At 34.4% G+C, this 12,155-nt stretch overlaps 1 pseudogene; it reads left to right on the top strand.

Moving 5' to 3' along the window:
* Positions 1-12,155, top strand: part of LOC126728118 (flotillin-like protein 2) — a 35,150-nt pseudogene that overhangs the window by 10,195 nt on the left and 12,800 nt on the right.

Below are 12,155 nucleotides of genomic sequence, written 5' to 3'. Positions count from 1 at the left end.
TGGTATGCAGTGTCAGTTGAACCTATAGGCCATTTAGGCCATCACCTAAGGACCCCACTTGTAAGAGGGCCCCCAATAGTAATAATATATTATATAATATTACTTTCTCATTTGAAAAAAAAAATGGTAAGGCCCGCCCAAAAAATGTAAGACCCCGCCCAAATTATTGAAAATTGAGAAGAATAAATTATTTCTATCCGTTTCATCCAATCACATCATCAAATCTTCAGCTTTCTCCACACACAAAAAAATCACCACATCCAAATATCCTCTGGATCAAACCTTTGTACCACATTTCATTAAGAAAACCCATGTTTATTACTTGAAATGTAGAGAGGGAGAGAAAGAGAGACACTGATTTTCCTCAATGCAGAAGAAAAGATTACAAAAGTTAGAAAAAAGAAAGATGAGACAAATAAGAAAAGGTAGAAAAAAAATACTCATTCTCTCCATCTTGATTCTAAAAAAACACTCTTTTTAGTTGGCTTACTCATCAATTGGTGTTGGCAATAGACTTAGTGTGTTCATAGATCTTTATTTCAAGTTCGTTTTTTGTTTTCTCTTCCTTTGCCTCTTTCATCTTCATGGTTTGCTGCTGGAGTGCAAGGTTTTTGTTCTTTCTTTTTTGCTTAACTTTAGTTTAGTTGTTCTTGTACTCTTTACTGCTTTACACTTTACTCTTTTTCGTTTGTTCTTTTAAATTTTGATTTCTTTAGATTTCTTTGGGTAAATTACAATTTACCCACCTGTGGTTTGACCAAAATTTAAGTTGCTTACCTGTGGTTTAGAATTTGGCACTTTGCTCACCTGAGGTTTACTCCGTTAGGGGTCCGTTACCCACCTATGGACTTTCTTCGTTACAAACTTAAAAAATATAACATAATTTTAAAAAATAAGATCAATGGCTTTTTAAAAATTTAGAAACTTGCTCAAGAACTTTAGAACACAAAAATTATCCAACTGAGCTCTTGCTAACACTCTCTACAAACAATTATACATATCTAAAACCCACTAATCTTGCATAAAAATTAACAACACAACAAAATTAGCCAAACACAAAGAATAATCACTAATGAGAGATAATAAATGGAAAATTGGATGAAATTAGTGAAGAACAATGAAACCTAAAACATGAAACCCCAACCCACCTCTCTGTTCCTTCCTCCTTCAATCTTTTCTATCATCAAAACAACAAATCCACTACAAAATTCCCAGTACTGTCCTCTGTCCATTTTATCTGTCAACAAACCCACTTGAAAAATCCAAGCTTTTACATCATCTAGTCAAACAAAAAGAAAAATAAAAAGTAAAAGTGAGTTCTAAAGTTACTTAGCACACAGCAGTAGCATTGTGAACTGAACAACATTTATGGATGGCTTGGCTTTTGGCTGGTTAATGGGTTCTTCACAGCTAGTGAAAGTGAAGAATATTGAACTATATATTTCTGGTTTGGTAGTGGGTGAGGGGTCTTGTGAGTTGTAAATGTGATGGGTATCCGTATATCTTTGAACTCTCTATGTTTCTCTTTCCCCAAAACAGATGAAAGAAAGATGAAATATTTTTGAAGATTTGAGCTACAATGTTGTGAATAGAACAACATCAGATTTTTATTTTTTTTTTTTAATTTTTAATTTTTTATGTGTGTGTGTTTTGTACCATAAATTATTATTCAAAATTAGAACACCCAAATAGAACCCAAAAAATTCCAACTTGATCTTCACATAGCACATCTTCAACAACTTAAACCTTCTTGTGCAACCATTAAACCTTCAAATGCCAGATCGATGAAACAGAAATCATAGATAGAGAGGGAAAGCTTGAGGTCATGGGCTTTGTTTAGATTAGAGAATACAAAAGTGCTTCAAAGTGAAATTGACAAGGAAGAACCACCTATGGTGGTGGGTCCGGTGACAAACGGCGAGATAGAGATGTCCTATTGGTACAAATTGATATGAATATATGATAGAGAGAGAATAAAACATCATCTTACAAGTCTAAAATGCCAATTTATGTGTTCTATTGAAATTCTTGAGCAAGCTTCTAAATTTCAAAAAGCCACCTTTTGATCTTATTTTTTAAAATTTTGTTATGTTTTTTATGTTTGTAACGGAGAAAGTCATAGGTGGGTAATAGACCCTTAACAAAGTAGACCTCAGGGGGATAAAGTGCCAAATTTTAAACCACAAGTAGGCAACTTAAATTTTGGCCAAACCATAGGTGAGTAAGTTTTAATTTGCCCGATTTCTTTAAAAGGCTATGGAATGGTTCGAATGGACCCACTTAATTTTTTTTTTGTTTTTTTTTTTTTAAAGAAATAAGATTTAGTAGATGGAAGTTAAAGTACTGTATTGATCAGTGATCTAGTCCTACACATTTTTTAAAGTATTGATCCAGTGATCCTAGTGCTACACGGTTTTTTTTTTTTTTTTTTTTTTTAAAGAAATCAGATTTAGTGGGATTGAGCCATGGAGGGGTAGTGGGCGGGTCTAAGGGTCTTAGTCTTAGTGGATCAAGTTGAGTCCTATACATTTTGTTAGTGGGCTGGTCTTACTTCTTAGTGCATCCAATCATCCAAAAAAGTTGAGTCCTATACATTTTGCTAAAAAAAAAATGGTTTACTACTACATAAAAAAAAAAAAAAAAAAAAAAAAAAAAAAAAAAAAAGAGTATTGATAATAAAATTATAAATTTAGAATAATTTACTTTGTATTAAAATTAATTTTAATTTATTTGTGTAGGTTTAAAGTGTAAAGTCATCATATTAAGTAAAGCTGCAATTGTGCTTTTGATAAATCAGGTTCTATTGTTTTATACATTAAATTTATATTATTCTAGTTAAATTGTAATTTCTTTTTTATTATAGATTTTGTTTCATTTATTCATAAATATTTTTTAATTACAAATGTCTACTAGAAAATATCCATCTGGATATGAAAAACTAAAAAACTAAAAAAAAAAAAAAAAAAAAAAAAGAAGGAAGACAAAGAGAAGAACTTATTGAATCTCAAAAAGGAGCTATGGACAAATTTATTACTAGTAAACAACAAAATCTTGCAGAAAATTTGAGTGAAGATTTCATAAATGAACAAGAAATTCATCAAAAAGAGTTAGAAGATAATGAAAATATACCAAAAAAAAAAATGATAATAATGAAGGTGGTCATGATAATGTTCAAACATTTAATGTCACCATTCTTGATAATGAAGCTCAAAATAATTTAGAGGAGAGTGAAAATATTAATGATTAACCTAATTATATTCCTACAAATACTTTGATCCAGGTCAATGGAAAACTATTGATATAAAATTAAGAGATTGGTTAGTAGAAAATGGTCCAATAAGAGTTGGTGATCTAAACTTTCCTATAGATAAGAACTCTAGACATATTTCTACAATGCATTATATTCGAAAATTACCAAATGGGGAGAAACATGATAGAAAATGGTTAGTGTATTCAAAAGACCTAGATAAAGTATTTTGTTTTTGTTGCAAGTTGTTTAATTCAAAATCTAATACAAATCAACTATCTAATGGAGGAACTAAGGATTGGAAAAATATTAGTTCTATTCTTAAAAATCATGAAACAACCAATGAGCATATTATTAATATGAATACTTGGATTGATTTAGAACTAAGATTATTGAAGAATAAAACAATTGATAAAAATGTCCAAGAACAAATTAAGAAAGAGAAAGATCATTGGAAACAAGTGTTATTAAGAATAATAGCAGTGGTAAAAAATCTTGGTAAAAATAATTTGTCATTCCGAGGAAAAAACGAAAAGATCTATCAAGAAAATAACAGAAATTTTTTAAGTATAATTGAAATGATTGCAAAATTTCTGTAATGCAAGAGCATGTTTGACGTATTCAACATGGTGCAATCCATAATCATTATCTTGGACATAATATACAAAATGAAGTGATACAATTATTAGCAAATGAAATCAAAAGTAAAATTATAAAAAAGATTAAAGAAGCAAAATACTTTTCAATTATACTTGATTGTACCCCTGATGTAAGTCATCAACAACAAATGACTCTCATACTAAGATGTGTGGATATTTCAATAAGTCCGATAAAAATAGATGAGCATTTTGTGGAATTTTTAAAGATAGATAATACTTCTGAAAAAGGACTTTTCAATGAAATTATAAATGCAATAAAAAATCTTGAACTTGATATTAATGATGTACATGGACAAGGATATGATAATGGGTCTAATATGAAAGGGAAAAAACGAGGGGTACAAAAAAGAATTCTTGATATAAATCCTAAAGCATTTTACACACCATGTGGTTGTCATAATCTCAACCTTGTCCTATGTGACATGGCTAATTCTTGTCCTAAAGCTATATCTTTTTTTGGAGTAGTACAACGTATGTACACACTATTTTCTTCTTCCACAAAGTGATGGAAAATTTTACAAGATAATGTGATAGGTTTAACTCTTAAACCATTGCCACAAACACGTTGGGAAAGTCAAATTGAAAGTGTGAAAGCAATAAAATTTCAAGGTCTAGAAATAAGAGATGCTTCGTTACAATTGGCAAAAACAAGTGAAGATCCTAAAAGAAAAAGTGAAGCTGATTGTTTAGCAACATCTGAGATTGAAAGTTTTGGGTTTTTGCTAAGTATGACTATTTAGTATGACATATTATTTGTTGTTAACTCTGTTAGTAGAAATTTACAATCGAAAGACATGCATATTAATGTTGCTATAGATCAATTAAAAGGTCTCATGTCTTTTTTAAAAAAATATAGAGAAGATGGATTTACATCGCCTATGAATTCATCTAAAGAAATTGCAACCAAAATGGAAATAGAGCCTATATTTCGTGAAAAACGTATAATTCGTAAGAAGAAACAGTTTGATGAGAATGTCAATGATGAGACAACACAATCCGCTGAAGAATATTTTAGAATTCATTATTTTTTTCCATATAGTAGGTCAAGCTATTTCTTCAATTAAAAGTAGGTTTGAAAATTTTCAAATATATGAAAATATTTTTGGTTTTTTATTTAATTTTGAAAAACTAAAATCACTAGATGATGATAGTTTGAAAAAAAATTGTCTAAATTTTGAATGTTTTCTCACACATGAAACTTATTCCGATATTGATAACTTAGATTTATTTTCAGAACTAAAAGTTTTAAATGAAGTTTTGCAAAGAAATGAAAACTCTCCAATTAATGTACTAAATTATATAAAGAAGCTAGAATCTTTTCCAAATGCATGTATTGCTTTCAGAATATTACAAACTATACTTGTAATAGTTGCTTCTGTAGAAATTGTTTTTCAAAATTAAAATTAATAAAATCCTATTTAAGATCAACTATGTCACAAGAAAGATTAAGTGGATTAGTCATATTATCAATTGAAAAGGAAATGTTGGCGGAACTTGAATGCAAAAATTTAATTAGTAATTTTGCCTCTCAAAAAGCAAGAAAAATAAATTTTAATTGAAAAAAAATATGAATTTATAATTAAATATTAAAAAAAATTAAAAAAAAAAAAAGGCTCCATTTAAAGCTTTCGCCTAGGGCCCCAAAATTCGTTAAGCCGGCCTTATTGGTATGTGAAACTACAATCATAAATAATTATTAGTTTATTGATTCAATTTTAAAGGGGAAAAAAAAAACTTTAAAGTTCCTGTCATTATAATCATTTTATTGAGCAAGACTACTTCATGCGCATGTTAATATACAGCAAATTCATCAACAATTCTAGGTTATTTTTTCTTCAAAATAAGTTTTGGCACTAACAAATTGATAAATGTTGTTATAGATTGATGTTGCTAAGGCTAATTAGAAGAAAGGCGAGATCGGATCAAAGGAGCGCGAAGGCCTAACATTGATCACAAAATGCAGCCAAAATTGACACCGAGACTAAGATCATAACAACTCAAAGGCTAGGAGAAGCCCAAAAGGAGGAAATTAATGTTAAGACTGGTGTGGAACTATATAAGAACTAGAAGGAAGCTGACTTGGCTGAGTCAAAGGCCGAACTGGCCACAAAAAATGCCAGGTGGTCTCAAGCCTCTTAGTTGGTGGAAGTGGAGTCTGCAAAGGTAGTGGCTGTAAGGTTGAATTTATTCAACCATCTAATTGGCTTTATTCCGTGCCAAATTTGCTTGTAATTCAGCATTTAGTAACCCTGTATCTAGGTGGGTTTGTTGTAAGGGTAGTGAGTGAGATAGAGTGAAGATTGCTCAAGAGTGTACAAGAAAACAGAGTGTCGCGGCTGGGACTCGCGGGTGGACTCGCGGCTGCAAGCCGCCAGAAGCTGCACACGTGCCAAGCATGCTGGAAGATGAACAGTCATGCTAGCTGGAGCAGTACAGGACAAAACAGGACAACTGGCCATACGGTTAACTCGCGACTGGATCTCGCGACTTGGTCAAGCCGCGAGCCACCCCTGTTTTGCTAAAACCTGACGTTTCACATTCCTCTCCACTCCAGTATAAATACCCCCTTTAACCCACGATTGAAAGAAAGCCTCCAAAGAGAATTTTGAGAGAGAAACCCTAGAGAAAAACAAGATTGATTCATCCACAATCTTCACCTAAGAGACTCTTCAAATTCCTCTACTCTCTTCCTCTCCATTGATACATCCTTGAGAGGTTCTTGGCCAAATCCTTTTCTCACCATACCCATATCTGTGAGAAGGTTTATTTGGTGCTTTGGGAAGCAGTTAGGAAGGAACCAATCTACATTGGTTGATGCTATGGTCAAGTAGCGGAATCCGGGAAGCTAGAAAAGAAAAAGGTTCGGCGCAACCACGTTGGAGCAAGAAGCCTGAAGGGCTTAGGTACATCGGGTAGGTTAGGCTTGGAGGGTCTATTGCTGTTCATGTATCCCAACTACATTTTCTAGTGGATTATTGACCGCTTGGAGGGCGGCGGAGAGGTTTTACGCCGAGGGCTTCGGTTTCCTCTTCGATAACACATCGTGTGTTGTCCTTGTGTTTGCATCTCTCTTCCCTTTATCTTTGCCTTTTATTTTCTGCTGTGAATGTGATTTTAATTGGCTTAGATTGTTTATCAATTCTGTATTAAGCTTTTGTTCATGTTCCGCACATTAATTGTTTGATATAAAGCTTGAATTGGTAATTTGTAATTTGGGGGTCTAAACGTTCAAAGGTGTTTATACACATTTTTGAACTTTCAATTGGTATCAGAGCGGGTACACTTGTTTTGGTTTTATTACCTAAGTGTGATCCTTGACCCCTTGTGTGTTTTTCCATGGATAATGCTTTGTATGCTTCTATGGATATTGTTGATTGTAACATGCCATGTGTTTGTGAAAATGCCTCTATGAGTGCTAATCCTCATAATTGTGATGACATGTTAATTGAATCCATGGGTGTTGTTGACAAACTCTTGAAGAAAAATGCTAAGAAGTTTCAAAAGAATTTGAGCAAGTTATCTTGTGAAAATGATGATTTGATTGCTAAGCTCAATGAATCCAACAAATTGGTTGAGAAATATAAAAAACTTGCTGAAATTTCTCTTGAAAAGCTGAAAGAGTTTGAATGTTTGAATATGGACTTGGATGCTAAACTTGTTTTGTCTAACAAACTTGTTGATGATCTTAAATGTGAAAATGAATCTCTTAATATGCATGCCAAGTGTTTGATTGCTGAACCTATTGTTAAAAAGGATGAAAATATTTGTTGCAATCATGTTGTGATACCCGATTTTGTGTCTAGTGTGTGTTCTACCTTAAAGGACAAATCGGTGTACATTCCTCCACATAAAAGAAATCAAAAGGTGGAGAGAAAGGCTGTTAAGTCAAAGCCTCTGTTTAGGTCTCAACCTAAGGCTTTGGATGGATCTAAGTTTGTTCCAACTTGCCACCATTGTGGTGTGATTGGTCATATAAGACCTCAATGTCATAAGTTGAAGAGGGAACAAAACCATATTGCTAGATCCCTTCCCAAAAGGCCTAGTGGACCTAAACACATTGTGTGTCACCATTGTGGTGCCTTTGGTCATCTAAGACCTCAATGCTCTAAGTTTCATGCTTTTAAAAGAATCAAAAGAAAAGAAAAACTTGAGCTTCTTGGAAGTTGTGCTAAAAAGGATAAACCGGATTTGAGTGATAATAGCATGTTGTTAAAGAAAGTGTTTAATGCTCTTAACTCCTTGTCTATGTGCATCTCCGGTTCTCATTCTTCCAACCCTTGTCTCACTTCTCATGAGACACTCATTCCAAACAATTGTTCTGTTTGGATGAGGAAGGGTTCCTATGGTTGAGCTTTTGCTCCTTTGGTCCTTGATCTAATTCATTCGATCTTTGTAGGACCCTTCATGCATTAGATGCTTCATTGTCATGCATTTGTGCATCATGCATATCTTTATATGCATTGTTTTGTTTTTGTTTTGATCTTACTTTTATGTCTTTGGTTTGTGTGTGTAAAAATCCAAAACCACATAGAAAGTAGAAAATCAAAAAGTTTGATCGACGTTGTTGAGTTTTGTCTCAAAACTTGTTTTGCCTTGTACCTTTATGCTAATGGCTTTGTGCATTTTCGAGCATTGCTTGTTTCTTTGCACTCATATCACTGTGGGAAAAATCTTGAAATCTATGTGATTGTTGTAAATAGATCTTCAAACTTGTCATGAATGATTAGTGAATGGTTATGTTGATCTTGAAACTTGCATAGACTTGTGTCTATATATCTTCCCACTCTTTATTTTTGTTTTTGCTAAGAAGAGCTCACCAAATGTAAATCTCCAAATGAAAAGAGATATTGAGCTACAAAAGCCTGTCGCACATTCTAGTATTCGACTAGGAAAAAGGGTAAGCGACCTTATATTAAAGAGAATGTTTTATTCAAAAAGCCAAAGGCTTGTTCATTAAAGTGAAATATCAAATATCACTCTCACAATGAGAGGTGATTGTCTCAAGAGATCAAAATGATCAAATGTTATGGAGTCAAATGTAAAGCTCCAAGATATGTTATCAAGTTTTGTGGGAGGTCATATATACATATTTCTATAATTGAGATGGATCACTTGATCTAGTGCTAATTGTGTATGCCTTGGTTGAATTGATCATTGAAACTTCACATTAGACTAAGGACTATTTCATTGTTGATATCCACACACAACACACAAGTTTATGTTCAATAAATGCCATATTCATTTGTGTGATTGTACTTGATGAAATGTGTTTTCACATGCTCAATCTTTGTTAATTCAAGCGCAAAAAGATTTTTGAGTGTTTTAGGTGTTTTTGGAAAGTATTTTGTTAAAAAAAAAAAAAAAAAAAAAAATCTGAAATTTTTCAAGAAACCCTGTTTTGCCCTGTTTTGGCGACTCAGTCGCGGGTAAGTCAAGTCGCGAGACTCAGTCGCGTCTTCGCGAGTCATTTTTGGCAACTTGTTCGCGAGTGGAAGGTCCAGTCGCGAGGGTTACTCAGAGATTTTGGCGGCTCAGCTCGCGACTCCCTCGCGGGTAGACCCTCCAGTCGCGAAAAACACTTAGAAAATTTTTCAAAATTTTGTCTTTGAGCGTTTTGGCGGCTTGCCCTGGCGACTTAACTCAGTCGCGAAAATGTCGTGTTTTGCATATTGAGGGTTATTTTCAAAGTTGTTTTCAAAAAAAAAAAAAAAAAAAATTTCATTTTCCCCTCATGCATCATTGGCATTGTTCGTACCTTCATCTCTTGCCCTCGTTTCTCCTTGACCCTTTGTCTATTCCTGACAAAAAGGGGGAGAGTATACTCTAATGAGTATGTCGGAGTGTTTTGTCATTTCTATATAACTCTTGTGCACATCCTTAGGGGGAGAAATTCTATTTCTCATGCACATTTGTAGGGGGAGAGATATTCCATTGGGGAGATGCATATACCAAGGGGGAGAAGACATTGAGATAATAAGAAAACTTTGTTTTGAACAAGCACAGGCTTTATGGTGCTTTGAGTTATGTTTTGTGATTCTCTTCGCATCATGTTTTTGTTTTGGACATGCATACTTCCTTATGCTATTGTGCTTCTTTGAATGCATGTTCGGATGATCAATTGTTTTGTTATGTGATCATTGTAGTCATTTCTATATGACTGTTTTGGTGTTTGATCAAGTTGCTCACATGTTTCACATCATGTTTACTTGATCGCAATTTACTTGTTACATTATACTTATCCTTTTATTACTTGCTTTACCTTGAAGGTCTAATGTGTTTTGTGCAAGTGTTTCAGGTTACAAGTATATATGTTCCAAGTGCATCACAGCCTCTCATCACTTTGAAGGGAAGAAACTTTAAGCACTTTTAGTTTATATTGTTTAAGTTTATATTCAGTATTTTGTGGTTTGTACCCATGTGCTTTTGTAAGCTTTTAGGGTTAATGTTTTATGCATAGTTTGTAGGCTTTATGGTATGTGCCTTGCTTATTGCAGCCTTTATGCTATGTTGAAATCAGTACTTTAATGATAAATGTCTTGCATTTTGATTTATGTACTGTCACTCTTGTGCCCTTGTAGGATTGTTCCTAGATGCATATGCCTTGTGTGCTATGCATTGGTTGAGTGTTGAGCATACAAGTGTCTTGCCTTGTGCTTGTTAACTTGTATGTTCTTGTGTTCATTCCAAGTGAGAATGAGCACTGTGATCACTACCTTGTGGTGTTCACTTGGTTGATCAAGCCATGGTTTGTTTATTAACTCCATCTTTGCTTGATCTCATATTGCCTGTTTCATATGCATTTATAATTTTCTGCTTACAATGATCATGGTGTATTGTTGTATTTCAGGAGTTTATGTTCATATGATTCAAGTGCTTCACAGCTTCTAGAGTTAGGTGTGAGTGAGTTTTGTTCAACTGTTCCCAACTCACATGTTAAGTCTAGAGTCTGTTTTAGGGTTTTGTCACGGAATAGCCAAAGGGGGAGATTGTAAGGTTGAATTTATTCAACCATCTAATTGGCTTTATTCCGTGCCAAATTTGCTTGTAATTCAGCATTTAGTAACCTGTATCTAGGTGGGTTTGTTGTAAGGGTAGTGAGTGAGATAGAGTGAAGATTGCTCAAGAGTGTGCAAGAAAACAGAGTGTCGCGGCTGGAACTCGCGGGTGGACTCGCGGCTGCAAGCTACCAGAAGCTGCACACGTGCCAAGCATGCTGGAAGATGAATAGTCATGCTAGCTGGAGCAGTACAGGACAAAACAGGACAACTGGCCATACGGTTAACTCGCGACTGGATCTCGCGACTTGGTCAAGCCGCGAGGTCAAGCCGCGAGCCACCCCTGTTTTGCTAAAACCTGACGTTTCACATTCCTCTCCACTCCAGTATAAATACCCCTTTAACCCACGATTGAAAGAAAGCCTCCAAAGAGAATTTTGAGAGAGAAACCCTAGAGAAAAACAAGATTGATTCATCCACAATCTTCACCTAAGAGACTCTTCAAATTCCTCTACTCTCTTCCTCTCCATTGATACATCCTTGAGAGGTTCTTGGCCAAATCCTTTTCTCACCATACCCATATCTGTGAGAAGGTTTATTTGGTGCTTTGGGAAGCAGTTAGGAAGGAATCAATCTACATTGGTTGATGCTATGGTCAAGTAGCGGAATCCGGGAAGCTAGAAAAGAAAAAGGTTCGGCGCAAGCTCGTTGGAGCAAGAAGCTTGGAGGGCTTAGGTACATCGGGTAGATTAGGCTTGGAGGGTCTATTGCTGTTCATGTATTCCAACTACATTTTCTAGTGGATTATTGACCGCTTGGAGGGCGGCGGAGAGGTTTTACGCCGAGGGCTTCGGTTTCCTCTTTGATAACACATCGTGTGTTGTCCTTGTGTTTGCATCTCTCTTCCCTTTATCTTTGCCTTTTATTTTCTGCTGTGAATGTGATTTTAATTGGCTTAGATTGTTTATCAATTCTGTATTAAGCTTTTGTTCATGTTCCGCACATTAATTGTTTGATATAAAGCTTGAATTGGTAATTTGTAATTTGGGGGTCTAAACGTTCAAAGGTGTTTATACACGTTTTTGAACTTTTAGTGGCCCTAAGGGAGGCTAAGTTGCTAACTAAGGTGGAGAAGAAGAAGGCATTGAATCAGACTGAGAAACTTAGGGTAGAATTGCTAAGCAAGGTAGTTGTGGAGTATGAGACTAAGGATGTGACACTACTATAATCTTGTTTTGCCTTTGGTTTTTTGTG

Source organism: Quercus robur, chromosome 5 (assembly GCF_932294415.1).
Source record: "Quercus robur chromosome 5, dhQueRobu3.1, whole genome shotgun sequence".
NCBI lineage: Eukaryota > Viridiplantae > Streptophyta > Magnoliopsida > Fagales > Fagaceae > Quercus > Quercus robur.
This window is presented reverse-complemented; position numbering and strand designations above follow the sequence as displayed.